This window comes from Microplitis demolitor, chromosome 3 (assembly GCF_026212275.2).
Source record: "Microplitis demolitor isolate Queensland-Clemson2020A chromosome 3, iyMicDemo2.1a, whole genome shotgun sequence".
NCBI lineage: Eukaryota > Metazoa > Arthropoda > Insecta > Hymenoptera > Braconidae > Microplitis > Microplitis demolitor.
Genome location: NC_068547.1, coordinates 5,985,928 through 6,000,948, shown reverse-complemented (window position 1 = coordinate 6,000,948; position 15,021 = coordinate 5,985,928). Strand labels below are relative to the sequence as shown.

Here is a 15,021-nt window from a genome sequence, read left to right as displayed (position 1 = left end):
CCATTCATTTAAACTGGCGTTAATGCTAATACGCGGCATCTGCGACATCAACATCAGCAACTCAAAGCCTCAAAGGACGCTCTCAATTGCACGATTCATACCCTATTCTCTTGTACAATAATCTTTACGGTGATCTGCAAATAAAAAGATTCTTTATACACTACCGTATTTATATATGGAGTAAATATGTGTATAGATATATTTTATTATCTCTATTAAACATACACTTGGGATTTGTAATTTCATCTCAATAAGACTCAAACAATTGTATAATTTTTAAATAATCTCTGCTGATTATTATTTCACTTGAATATTAATTATATTGCCAAAAATTTGCAAAGCGAATGCGGATTAAATTCGGAGTAAATGCGGAGCGGGTTTTTATTTATTTAATCCCTTTAGAGTAAAATTTACTCCGGTGGAATTTATTTCAAGATTGAAACTCCGAATCGAAGTGAATACAGATTTAAATAAAAACCAGATCACTCCAAATTCATTCATCTGAAAAAAACTCCTTATTTATTCCGTATGCGGATTGATTTTTTTTAAAACTCCGGAACTCTGAGTGACGGAGTAACTTCGGATTTAAATAAAACCCAGATCACTCCGCGGAAAAGACAAATTCTATATTTACTCCGTATGTGGAGTGATTTTTTTTTTAAAACTTCGAAACTGAGTGACGAAGTGAGTTCGAATTTAAATAAAATCCGTAATCACTCCGAATTGACTTCCGGTTTTTTACACTGTACGGTAATTATTTTTCATCGATTATAATTTGAATTACTTTTTTATTTTGAGCATAAATATTTAAATAATGGAAAATGGATACTGGATGCTAAATAATTGATGGTGAATAAAAATAATATGGACGGTGGAGAATGTGTGATATGAGTCAGAGAATAAAATTTATTAGTTCATTGGCCTCATTGAATTGGCATGCCAGCGTGACGCAAAACTCTCTACTCAGACAACTCACAAGACAGGGATGAATTAACTGCAGAATGTATTTACGAGCAGACATGTTATATAGTGTGGGGATAGGATAGAATAGTATAGTAACGGACAACAATCGCGGGAAGTCACGAGATTGAAGAAGAACGGGATCTATCATTTGCTGGAAATCCCGAAGGGTCGGTGTGGCTTCTTCCGCTTATTCTGAGACCAGGAGTCAGGATAGAGGGACATGACGATGGCTATATGTCCGATGCATCATGAATCTAACAACTATAAAGATTAATGGATTAGTGATAAAAAAAATATATGAGATAATAAAATGTGATAAAATTGTTATTGTATCACTTTTTATTGTAATTTTATATTTTTTTTTATCTTGGAGTAGGTTTTATCTGCTCGGGTTTTTTTTTCTTCTCCTTGTTATTAAATGTTATGAACAGGTTAATTTTTATATATTGTTAGGGCGGTACAGACTATTGGTGCATTGCGGTGAATCCTACTGGTACATTTCAGGAATGTACCGAGTAGAGGACCGAATAGTGTGTGGCCGGTGGTTGGTAGTGAGTACCATGCGTGCGCAAAAGATACGCGAGGGTGTGAGAGAGAAAGATAAAAAGGAAGAGAGAGACAGAGATAATATTACACACTAACTTGTTCTCTACTCGCGTTTGGTCCATTGTTAGTACAGTACTATAGACGCAATCTTGTCGCTTGCAAAGTCCCGGAAACACGTACACGTAGGTCCTATAGCGTCGGCGCGAACGCCAATTTTGCTGGCTCCTGGCTCCTGTAACTGCCGTTCCTACTGTGCTAAGCAAATTTATTTTTCATCGTCATTACAACGGCTACTGGTACTTATACTCTTACACTATTCTGTCTGGTATACAATCGTTGGTTGTATTAAAAGTATGAGCAAGACGGGTAAAATAAACGAAAGGAGAGATAGTGGAAAAGGATCTTAGGGAAAAAAGTTACGAGAAAAAATATTAAAGAAAAAAAAAATATAAATATATATATTAAAGTTTAGGTATATTAAGTATTAATTTAACACTTGGAACAAATGTCGTCTCATTATAAAATGAAAAAGCTTTTTTGATTTAACACGACTTTTTATGATAAGTCACGGTTGCTTTTTTATTTGAATTTACTTTTTTTATTAGTTTAAGTGGGCTTATTTAATCATCCAAAAAATTCATAAGCCGTGGGAATAATATTTTTTTTTATTCGCTGTCATCTTTTATTACGCGTGACACTTGACGAGACAAAAAATTAATTTTGCTCGGTGTGTTACTGCTACTACTTTATGTTACTGGAAAAACCCGTAGCAAGTATAAAGGGGGTTTTTAAAAGTCATTTCAAACTTCTTAATGGCCACTGTTGCCAGATGGTAACATATGAAAAAACACTTTTTGTTTATATATATATATATATATATATATATATATATATATATATATATATATATATGTTATATTATTTTTAGTTTAGATATATTATATTTTTTTTAATTATTATTTTTAGTTCAGAAAACTCGTGACTTTTATTTTTATTGCTGTTTATAAGCACAGAAACTATTATTTTAGTTTTTTTTTTAATGGCTCGTTGGAACAAAAACTTGGACGAGATAAATTGATATTGATCTATCGGAACACGTGATTTTTTTTTTAATGATTTTAAAAATATCTTGGGTATTGATAAATAATATTTACCAAGTTAGTGTGTTATTAATAAAAACAATTATGAAGATTAAATATAAAAAACTATATATATATTGATTTTCTTTTTCTCTGCAATTTCGAACAATTACTGTTGTTATAAAGTAATTAATTAAATGAAGATCTATAAAAGATTTTGATTAGAATGCTATAAATGGAGTGAAGTACATTTAAAATATGGTAATGTTGAATTTTATAATGAAAACTAAAATTTTAAAATAGATGTCAAATTGAATATTGGAGGAAATAATTTAGATGACTCTGGTAACAAATATTAATTCAAATAAAAATAAACGTCCTCAAGTAAAATAATTTTAGATGACATTTCATTTTAAATCACTTAAAGTTATAAGAATGAGTGTGAATGAAGCATCAGACAAATTTAAAATTATTAATAAGTAGAGTAAATACTTAATAAAATAAAATTTTTAAAAAATGCACATTTAAAAAATTTAAAAATTTCTAAGTGCATTTTTTATAAATATTATTTTTTTAAGTATTTACTCTATTGATAATTTTAAATTTATATGTTGTCTGCTACATTCACACTCATTTATAAGAAATAAAAATTTAATTTTGTATTGAATCTTATAAATATAAAATTACTACACAGAAAAAAATATTTCTTTTTTACTTTAAGAAAATTTTTCCTTGCTCTAAGTAAATTTTTGTTTTCAATTCATAATCCAAAAAATTTCTAGATTTAAGAAAAATTACCGTCGATTTAAGAAAATTTTTTTTTGTGAAAATTTTTCTTTGGGCGAGTCAACATTTTTTACGTAAAGAACTCCTTTTTTCTGTGTATATAAATAAATAACATGGTTTATATATTTATAAAATTTGTCTTTGCAAAATTAAATTATTAATTCTTCTTGAGAGCTTTTGAATTATTGAAACAAAACAAAATGAAATGAAAAACAAGTTTATTATTTAAAATAGAAATTCAATATAAAAAAAAAATCTTTTATCTTCAAAGCCTGACAGACATTCAAAAAAAAAAAAAAAGAAATCAATAAATCAGTTGGCGACAAGATCAAAAATATATCATGAATATTTACTACACAATAACACGCAGATAAGTTTGTCACTGACATACTGACATTACATTTAACGTTTTTTTAAAGCTTTTATTTACAAACGTTATCAGTGAAAAATATTTATACATAGACAGATAAAATTAAATGTCGTGTCTATTTTTTATATCACCCTCTCGTCTATTTGAAAGGATTCAAGGCAGGCTTTCAATAAAATTGTTTTCGTTTTAACGCATACTTTTACATTTCACATTCCATAACTAAAAGCATAAACCAATTGCCATGGACGCTGTAAATTTCACTGTTACACGCACTCGACACCTACGAACTTGATTGGTTGGATGTTCCGTTGAATTTTAAATAAAATAAAAAAATGAAACGCTCATCAACTAATTTACGGTAGTCCAGACCAGTATCTATATAATTTATATCTATAGCCATACATTTATTTTCTCCCATCTATATGTATATATATGTACACAGTAAAAAATTTGTGGATTGAACGCGGGCTAAATCCAAAGTGAATGTGGAGCAGATGGCTGTTTATTTATTTAATTTCTCGGAGTAAAATTTACTCCGAAAGGGAGTTTAAATATTTAAACTCCGAATCGGAGTTAATGTGGATTTAAATAAAATCCATATTATTCCGAAATCACTCATCTGAAAATACAAACTCCCTATTTATTCCATATGCACAGAAAAAAAGGATTCCTTGGCGCAAAAAATTTTTACTTGCCCCAAGAAAAATTTTACTTGTCTTATGAAATTTTTTGCATTATGAATTGAAAACGAACATTTTCTTGGGGAGAGAACAAATTTTATGGAGCCAAGAAAAAATTATTTGGGACGCAAAAATTTTTGTTTCAATTTCATAATATAAAATTTTTCTTGCACCAAAAAACACTTTTTTTCTGTGTGCGGAATGATTTTTTTTAAACTTTGGAACTCCGAGTTACAGAGTAAATTCGAATGAAAATAAAATCCGTAATTATTCTGAATTTTTTTAGAGTGTGTGTGTATACAAAGATACTTTTTTGAAAATATTTATTAAAACATTTCACCCCAGTCAGAGTGTATACTTTCCATGTGACCGCAATGCGGATGCAATACCATCGCGGAATAGAAGTAAAAGCAAAAGCAAATGCTGTAGAACCAACAATATAGCGCCAGTAGCAGCAGCCCGTTCTCAAGATTAATTCGTCAACGTTGGTATTGTCTTTATCTCACACAGGATCCATTGGAAACAATTTCTCGTTCAATTTCTCTCTCTATCTATTCATCTTCGTATCTATCTATCCATCTCTATGATGCTGCTGATGCTATTTCTTCTTTTTAAACATTATTGTCTTTATATATACATATATATGACTTTATATCCATCACCATTATTCACTATTCACCTTTATAAGTCTCGTATATTGCATTGAATTGATTCGACCAAGAGTCGTCGTGTCTCTTGTAAAATCCGTTAAAGCTCTGTAGTAGTGATGGTGATGGTGTGCGGAAAATAGGCAAAGACTTTGATTGGGACTGAAAGAATTTCAATCGTAGTCAAGCGACCGTACCAGAGAGTGTTCCGATTATTCGTTTTATCGTCTAGATGCTTCGTTCATTCGTTTCATTCGTTCGTTGATTCGCTTGTTCGTTGGTCGGTTGGTTGTTTTCTCGTAAATAACGTTCGTGTCTTTAACTCATGTTTGATAAAAAAATTCTTTGTCTTTCCTATCATCCGAGGAACCTTAATACTGACTTATATATATGTATGAAGAAAATGGATAGATAGATAGGTTATATACATATATATATATATATATATATATATATATATATGTATGAATTTCTCGTCATGTTTTACGGCGATGGTTTTACGACAGCCACACGGAACTCGTCCGCGGTCTAATAACTTTATAACTTGGTCGTAATCCAGCCTCGGGGAATGCAAGAGACGGTTCGACATATCTGACAATCTTGCGGTACGGCCACGTTACACGAATGGACAATCAATAACGTCAATTTCAAATAGTTGGCCTAGTTTTTTTCTCTAGATTTTTTATTTTTATACTCTATCTCTCTTCCTCTCCTTCTTTCTCTACTTCTTGTAGTTAATAATCAAAGAATCGTAAGAGGAAAAAAAATATATTGAAGTAGGGAAAAAAGTTTAAGTGAATGTTGAAGAAAAAATTTATTTAATGAAAAAAAATATATAGATATACATATTATATATATTTTCCAACTATCATCTTCTCTTGAGTTTTTGAATAAACCCAATGGCTTTCTTCTCGCCTCGTTCGCGCTTACTCGATCGTAAATAAAATTTGTGCTCTCCACTTTGCGGAATTTTCACAGCGGAACTTTTGTAAAGCTCTCACTCAGTCTATATACATACGTATACATATATATATATATATATATATACCACTATACATTTCGAGTTTGTCGATATTCGGGAATTTTTCTGGAGTACAACGATTTTAGTTCTTTACAATGGTAAAAAAGTTTATATATATATATATATACTGACAGGCATTTGACTTCATTGATAGTCATGGAAATAAAATAAACCCCAGGCAATTTATATGTCTTTACAATTTAATTTGTTTTCCCATAAAGTCCGTCTTACGTACTTAGCATTTTAAAAGAACTTTTAATTTAATTGCTTGAGATTGAAGTTATAAATAATATTATATATTTATAATACCGCCATTTAAAGAATACCGAGAATCTTGAAGGGTAAGTGAAGGTGACAATCGACAAGCAATTACCCCGGTAGGTTAACGTGCGTTTGTCGTGTACACACGTGCATACGAAGGGCGGAGATGGCGCAAGAGACGACTACTGAGATCCTTTACTCGTTTACATATATGTATATATGTATGTATGTATATTTATCGTTTCCGGAAGTCGCGGAGAGAGTGACGTTTACGAATGCCATGCACCACATTTGAGTCTCTCGATGGATTCCGTATGTACAGAAGTGCTTAGCTAGCGCCTATTCCACGAATAGAACCAGAATGGTTTTCCTTTACTGCGTATATGCCATATATAAACTTATATACACATATGTAGATGGCGAATGTATTTGTATATACGTATATACTAAAGGGAATAGTATCCCGACGAGAAAAAGACAGAAATAACCCCAATATGCTGACTACATTTGGGAATGGAAGCTTTTTGTTCGATACATTGACCTAATAAAAAGAACGAGAGAGAACAAGATCCCACGCCAGCAATTCTATTCATTCATTTCATTTTATTTCATTTGTTTTTCTCTTCTTTCCTTTTTTTTGCTGTTTAATATGTTTTATCATACTCTATAGATTAATATATATTTTTCTGCGCGGTCATAAATTAGTTATATTATTATATAAAATGTATGTGTACATGTATGCGTTGTTAACGTAAACTTTTGTTCATGAGATTTAATGGAAATTTAGTGAAATCCAATATTTGTCATTACTGTTCTACCGTCCAGTTTAAATAATGAAATATTTTTCTGTGTACAAAATGTTTACGTATTTGGATTTACTTGAGATAAATGTGGATTTTTTGGTTGTTAAATAAATAGTCGGTTTTATGGTACAATTCATTTTTAAACATTAAAATTGAATTAAAATATATGTATGAGGATGCATACATACACATATATATTTTTTTTACTGTATGTTCTGTAATATTTTATTGCCAGTATTTTATTAAATATTGAGCGACTTTTTTTGCGTTTATTTGTTTAAAAGTGCGACGATAGATTAAACCAATATTTTTTAATTAAATGATAAATGTCCATTTTTTTAAATTTTTTTTTATAAAACCGCGGAATTTATTGAAAATCAAAATCAATAATTAGCAATAATTATTAAATATTAAAATTGCTGAGTACTTGAAGGTTGAATAGGTGTGTAGAGACGAAGTAAAAATAACATGATAACCGTATATTATTGTTATGCACATACGCGATGATAAATATATATGATTTAAAAATAGATTCAATAACCGAGTAACCAACTGTAAGAAAATAGATGGCTTTACAATGCGCCTGGAGAATCAAGATTCCTGAACGTGTTACGATCGATTTCGGGCCATTTGCTTTGAATTTAACACGAGACATTGCGTGTGCAACAAGAGTCTAAACGTTCTTATGGCTAAATGTGTATACACTGGTTTATATAAAATTATTATACAATATAAAATATGTCTACTTAGTATTACATATGTATATGTACATACATACATACATATTGTGTATACAGTACTAGTATACAGTGGTATAAATACGGTATTGTACGGCCCGGTTCCCGAATGCATATATATATATGTGTGTTTAAAATAAAGCTCGTGTTTTAGTTTAGCTGATCGTGCGACAGAATTTGTGCATATCTGATGAAGCCGATAACCCGATAACCAAAAACTAAAGAGCGTACTCTTCTGTTATGTTGCTTTCTGTTGCTACGAATGTACTGCCTACAAATAAAGTGAGCTCGAGGTAAATCTATTTGTCAGTTCTTTGTTCTCACATTCTACCTGATTACCGTGTGAAATATTAATGAGTATGCTTGTGCGATCAGAGAATAAATAATGTGAAATGCTTATACATATATATATATATATATATACATGTGTAAAGTTATGGAGTAGGTTGGATTTGAATGCGTATAGTTGATGTAGATTGTGCGGTTTTGCGATGAGGATGTCGACTGGTTGTATAAGAAAGAAGATGACTAAAGATGTATATGTATATGTGCATGTATGTATGTGTATATGAATAATAAAAAAGAAAATATAAGAGAGGATAGAATAGAGGCAAGAAGAAACGACCCGTACCGTTCCAATGCGCTTCATGTACGTTAAAGAAAAGTGTGCGTCTCGAGTGTCGCTGAGAACAAAGCCAGATATCTTGTGACATCGCATTTGCCACTCCTTCTTCCTTTGGTTTATTTTTATTTCTTGCTATGTGTCCATCCAATCTTCAATGAGTCACTCGGCTTTAAATTTACAATAAAACTTTTTTTTTTTTTTTACTTATCTCCTATCTAACTCCAGCTAAGACTTGGACATATTTTTTTGTGACAATTACTGTAATTGTTATTTTTAATGTAAAATTTTTTTTAGGGTTGGTTTTTTTTTCAACTCGAATTTCAAGTACTGTTTAACTTGATGACGCAAGATTTTTCTTAAAATTCATGACCCAGCGTAATTAGCAATTAAAAAATATTTGTTTACTCAGATATTTCTTTTAATAAGAAATTTATTCTATAAAATGTATACTGAAATTATTTTAATGAGAATTTACGAAGTCAATAGTTATTAATTAAAGCAGATAGAAAAAAAAAAATATATATATAGACTAGACAAATAAGTATATTTAATTAAAATAATTTTCATTAAATCAAAGTGCAAATAGATGTAATTTAAAGCTTACAAAGTATAACTCTGGAGAATTTTTCATTTTCTTCATGCCACCTACTATATATTTTTTCTTTTCAAGTACACGTTTTTATGTGTCTCTGGAAGCGAGACAAAATAAAAACAGCATGACTAAAAAAGTAAAATAAAATATAAAAAAAACTTAAAAGGGATATTCGAGTATCCGAGAGATGGTAGCGCCACACCCTTATTGCCCTCCACATACCAACACAACTAATCATTCAAAGTTGCAACACAGTCTCTCTTGCTCTCTAGTCTTTGCTCAGTACGTTCCCTTTGTGCTCATCCAGACCTACCCACTCACTCGCCGGATATAGATAGATCGCGTCGTGGGTGTACAGTCATATCAATTATCATTTTTAACATCCACCTCCGCAGGATTATTATTTTTTATTCGTCTTAATAGAATATTAATTCACTTCGATTTACTTTTTTTTGACCCTTCTCTTTTTATTTTCATTTCATTTTATTTTATCTACAGTTTCACTGTTGCTAACTAAACTTTTATCAGCTATCGAAAAATTTTCACCCCTGTGCTAAAATTACCCAATTAATTTTTTGGGTAAAAGATAATTTTTTAATCAATTATCTCGGGTAATAAATTTAGATATATGTCAAATGGGATTATTTTAATATTTAAATTATCGTCGGAATGAATTTTATTATTATTAAACTCGACGGTAATATATATCGATTTTGTTTTTATTATTAGAAATGAAAATTTAACTTCAATTATTCAACTGTCGCAAATTTTATTACGTCAATTTCAATTAAAGATAACTTAATAAAATAACTAAAAAGAAAAAATAATGGAAGAAAAATAAAAACGTTTCATTAACTTAATTTAAGTATCATTAAATTATTAATAATTATTCCATTCGATTAAAGTAATGAATCTTTTGTATTAATTACTTTAAATATTAATTATTTATAATAATAATAACAATTATTACTTTTGAATTTATTAATAATAAAATCTATACTTAATGAATTAAAATTAAATTACATTGAATGAATATTAAATTATTGAATAATTCAAAGTATAGCGCTCGCAATAAATTATTCTACACATCACTAATAACCAATTGATTCAATTTAAATTTCATTTATGGTATCATTTAATGAAGTAATGGACATTTGTAAATATAAATTTGTATGAACTATATTTGTGCATGGATAAGATACGAAAATCTAGCTAGCTGAATGTTATGAGTAGGTACATACCATCTATAGGCAGTACTCTCTTGCCTTCCGAAAGTCGGAAGTGACGTAACGAAGTTCCGCTTATGCCGGAAGCGAATCGGTATTTCATTTGGCTTGCCGTGTACTAAACTGTACTTTTCGTTATACACTACACTAGTATTATGCATTATAGTTCAGTTTGATATATATATATATATATATATATATATATATATATATATATATATATATATATATATATATATATATATATATATATCAGTGCATAGTAGGCCACCATGAAACGAAGCTTTTGGGAACTTGGGAAAGAGAATGGAAGCTGCAGAGATATAACCCCAAATTCTACTATATGTGAACATATATACACATATATATGTCTATATATAGATATATATATATATATCTTCTCTCCCATTCCTTGCTGCTTTCCAAGTTAACGTGCTCGGTTTGCTTCGTTATGGTTACATACTACTACAACACTACTCGAAAGCGGTTTTCCAATATTGCCAGTGAGATAACAGAATAAAACTTTAAATTTATTTATACTTTAATTTATAGATTTTTTTTAAACTGAAATTTTATTTACTCACTTTTTTTTATTAATTTCATTTTTTTAACTTCGTGTTGTAGAAAGGTTTGATTTAAAAAATAAAAAAATTAATTGATTTTCTCAAAATTTTTCCAACCTATTAACGCCCAGAAAATTTTTTCAGGCATTTTTCTATTGAAAATATTATTTTTAAAATCATGGCTATGTCGGTTAGTTAGTGCAATCTGGTTTGTAACTTTAAACTCATGTGAAAGTATTTTTAAAAAATTTTTTTTTTCAACAAATGTTTATGTTCAGATATTTATTGTGAAAACAAAATATTTGATAGCTTGGAGGTTCATAAATTATTTTGATATTTATGAATTGTTTGAGTTTTGAAATATCGTAACAAGTTTGAGGGATCGCCTACAGGGTCGGTCGATTGTTGTATTTATTACCACGTAATTATTAAAATTGACTGTTATTCGATATTAAAATAAAGTTTTAACTCGCATAAAAAGAAATAGATTGAATTTTATTTTCTCTCGACAATTCTTATTGTTTGACTTATAAAATAGGGGAATCAATACTGGAAATTTAAAAAGTCGTTATTGGGTACACGGTAACGATTTATATTTTATGAATTCGATGAAAGTATTTTTATTCATCTTGTTGGGTATTCTAAAAAGCTTTTCTCATCTCTTTCATCCTTTAGTTGGCTCTCTACTTCTTCATTTTATTTTATTTTATTATTTATTTAGTTTTTTTTTTGTATACTATAGTACCCCCGTATTGCATTTTTTTTCGTCCCGCTTTTATTTTATTTTATTTTTCCTTTATTTTCCACTCACCTAACCCAACACAGAACGACTTTCCAACGTCCTTGTCTCTTTCTTAAACTTGTCGCAGCTCTACTCGTATTTCTACCAGCGGAAATTGTTCTGAGCATAGTATACCCTCCCTTGGCAATCACCCCGCGTGAGGATCCCTTCACTCGTTCACTAGACTTTCTACCTGTTTCGAATACCAATTGTCCCTCTCATGCAATCGACACATCGTCTTCTTTTTTATCGCTCTATAAAACACCTCCATCGTCTTTCATTTCATTCTTTATACTCTCTGATGTTTATACCCGAGTATTTACATTCAAGAAATCGCGATTCAATCGTCTTTAATTTTTATTTCGTGTCATATTGACTAAAAAGATTTTTTATTTCACTTCCATCCATTGATTCCTTCTTTTACATCTTAATTAATAAAAAAAAAAAAAAACGTTAATGTTTTTAATTAATTTTTTAATATTAAAAATTTTTTATTCCATACCAACAAGTATTTAAAAACCACTGCATAGATAATTTTTTTTTCTTTCAACTTATTTTTTTTTCTTCATTGTACTTTTATCAGGGCAATTAGACACATGGGAATGTAGTACACCGACTGATTGTAAATAAAAAATAACCTAAAGCTGAATAAAAAAAAAATAAAAACAAGTAAAAAAGTCTTTTTCTCTGGCACATTTCCGAGTTCGATTAGTTCGTTCGGTATATTCAGTGTTCAGTGTCTCTCTATTACTATATAGTCAAGTACGTCAGAGAACAAGAGACAGAAAAAAAAATAGTGTAAAAAAAAAAATTTGCAAGGGTAACTCTCACCCTAGTTTGACTCGACCAGTTTCCAGTCACGATTGCTTCTCGATCGGTGACGCAGTCCTTAACGGTTCATTAGACACTTCAGCACGAACACTCGGCCATTTGAGTCCCTTTCAATTCCCCATATAACGCAGTCGCGTGAATGTTTAACGTCGATTCTCTCTTTCTCTTGTAAAATCATAAAATGGCTGAGTGAGATGACGCAATAATCACACCCTCATAGAGAATCGTGAATTGCATATATAAAATTTACTGTTGCTCATACACTGTCACTGAAAGTGTATATGAATTTTATTTTTTATTTTTTTTATCACTAAAGTACGTGTGAATGAGTAATAGCATACAGTTTAACAGCTAACTTTACTGTAAACGTTAAAAAATTTTAATTTTTAATAAAAAAGTCAAATTAATTTTTTTTATTAAATTTAAACTTATGACACATTAAATTTAAAAAATCATATCACATCACAAAGTTTATTATTAAAATCATCTTTTCAGCGAATGACGATCGATTACATTTTAATTGAATTTTTTAGTACAAAGCCGTTTAAAAAAAAATGATAACGATCGTTCTTCTTATTATTTTAATATTCAAAATATTTTTTTATTTTCCCAGTTTATTGTAAGAAATAATTGTTCATTTATTGTAATCCACGCTGAACAATGTGAGTATCGATTAGTGAGACTCCTCTTCCTCCGCATTGCTATAAAGAATCCTGGGACATGCATTGTTTCGCGATACGATCAAGATAACGCATCGTTAAACACAATGTCAAGCATAAAAAAAAAACAAATGGCTTTGATATCCATTGTTTTCCATCTTCCTTCTTTCATTCACCAAATATATATTTATTTAAGCATATATATGTGTGTGTCTATAAATTCATTTAGACATACAAATATATTTATGTATACTCAATACTATTATACATAGTAGATATGTATATGTTAAAATATCTATATACATATATATATATTTATATATATATATAAAGTGAGTGTGCGTCGGTTCGACCGGTAGTTGGTCGATTACGAATGTATTTCGTGTGATAATTGGAAATTGATTGGTTGAACGTAAAGTCGAGCCGATATTGGCAGATCCTCGTGTACACGTTATCACGCGGTACTTTCCAAACGTGAGAGGGATAGTCTCTATATATATGTGTATATATTTTAGTGTATGTATATATATATAGAGGTATCTCTCCCAGTTCCGCATGGCAAACCGCATTCCCGACGTTTCCCAACCAAGTTTATTCTCCGTTGTATGTTCACCTATCGATCCTGCCAATACCAACTCACTTTTCCGTATCCCCTTGGTATTGGCACCGGCGTTAGAGCACCACTGCCACCACTATCAGTACCACCCGACCACCCCCGACTGTCCGTTCAGCTCAAAAGTGAACATTGACAAAAAGAATTTTTATTGCATGCAAATTTTAACGTGATTGTTGTTAATAAGCATTAGCTTTTGCTGAATACACACTCTATCGTTACCGTTATATAACGCAATGGTAAATGTATATGTATGTATGTACATTTATGTATGTATGTATATATGTTTTGTTAGTCATATTTATGCGGATATGGTTGTTGTAAAATAGAGTGGGTAAGAATTAATGGCTAACTCTTGTTACATTTTCATCATCGCAAATATATTGTACATACGCATATAAATTTATCCTTTCGAGTTGTGCTTTATTCATTGCCCCAGATGGATTCATATGTCTTCACTGAAAAATTCAACATTTGTTCGCAGTAGTCGCCCTGCCTGCTCAATGTACAATTCTACTTGTTGAAAATTATTCAGTGTACTCAGCTTACTAATATTTTATTTCATATAGATTTTTTAATACCAAACAATGCTATATATATAAAGATATATAAATATATATCTATATATATATATATATATATATATATATATATATATATATAAAGATATTATTTTGTTGCACTAAAGAAACCTTATTTTATTTCTAAGGGTCAAATGTGATTTATACCAGAGTCACTATAGTCTTGTTATAGATTGCGTCTGTCTTATTAAGGTTGATAAATGTGTGTTGTAAGATTTAAAATAAAAAAAAAATACCTGTTAAAATTTTTTATATTTTTCCCGGCTTACAAATACTCGGTCGCCAATTTATTCGCGTCAATATTTCAAATCCTTTTAAATAAAAAATGAATAATACATTATATATATATATATATATTTTTTTTTTTTTTCAAATTAGATAAATAAAAAATTCAAATATTAACCGAGAGTGCATCAAGTAGCTTCTTAAAAGCTCAAAGCGAACACGCAAACTTTAATCTTCAAAAGATGTGTACATATATATTCATATTCGTGTACATACGCGTACACACAATAATATAGTAATGCTTCTGCGCAGCGATAAGTAGTGAGAGTCAACACTCGGTCAGACAAGTAAAGTCATAGCCTCTTGCGCGTACAACACACGTGCACATTACATATATCTCAACTGTATTTACCTTAACTCTACTTACTGTAC

General features: G+C 29.9%; 1 protein-coding gene across 2 annotated transcripts in view; it reads left to right on the top strand.

The window, feature by feature from the left end:
- Nucleotides 1-15,021, top strand: part of LOC103580748 (semaphorin-1A) — an 83,175-nt gene that overhangs the window by 1,190 nt on the left and 66,964 nt on the right. The gene's annotated exons all lie outside the window — the stretch shown is intronic.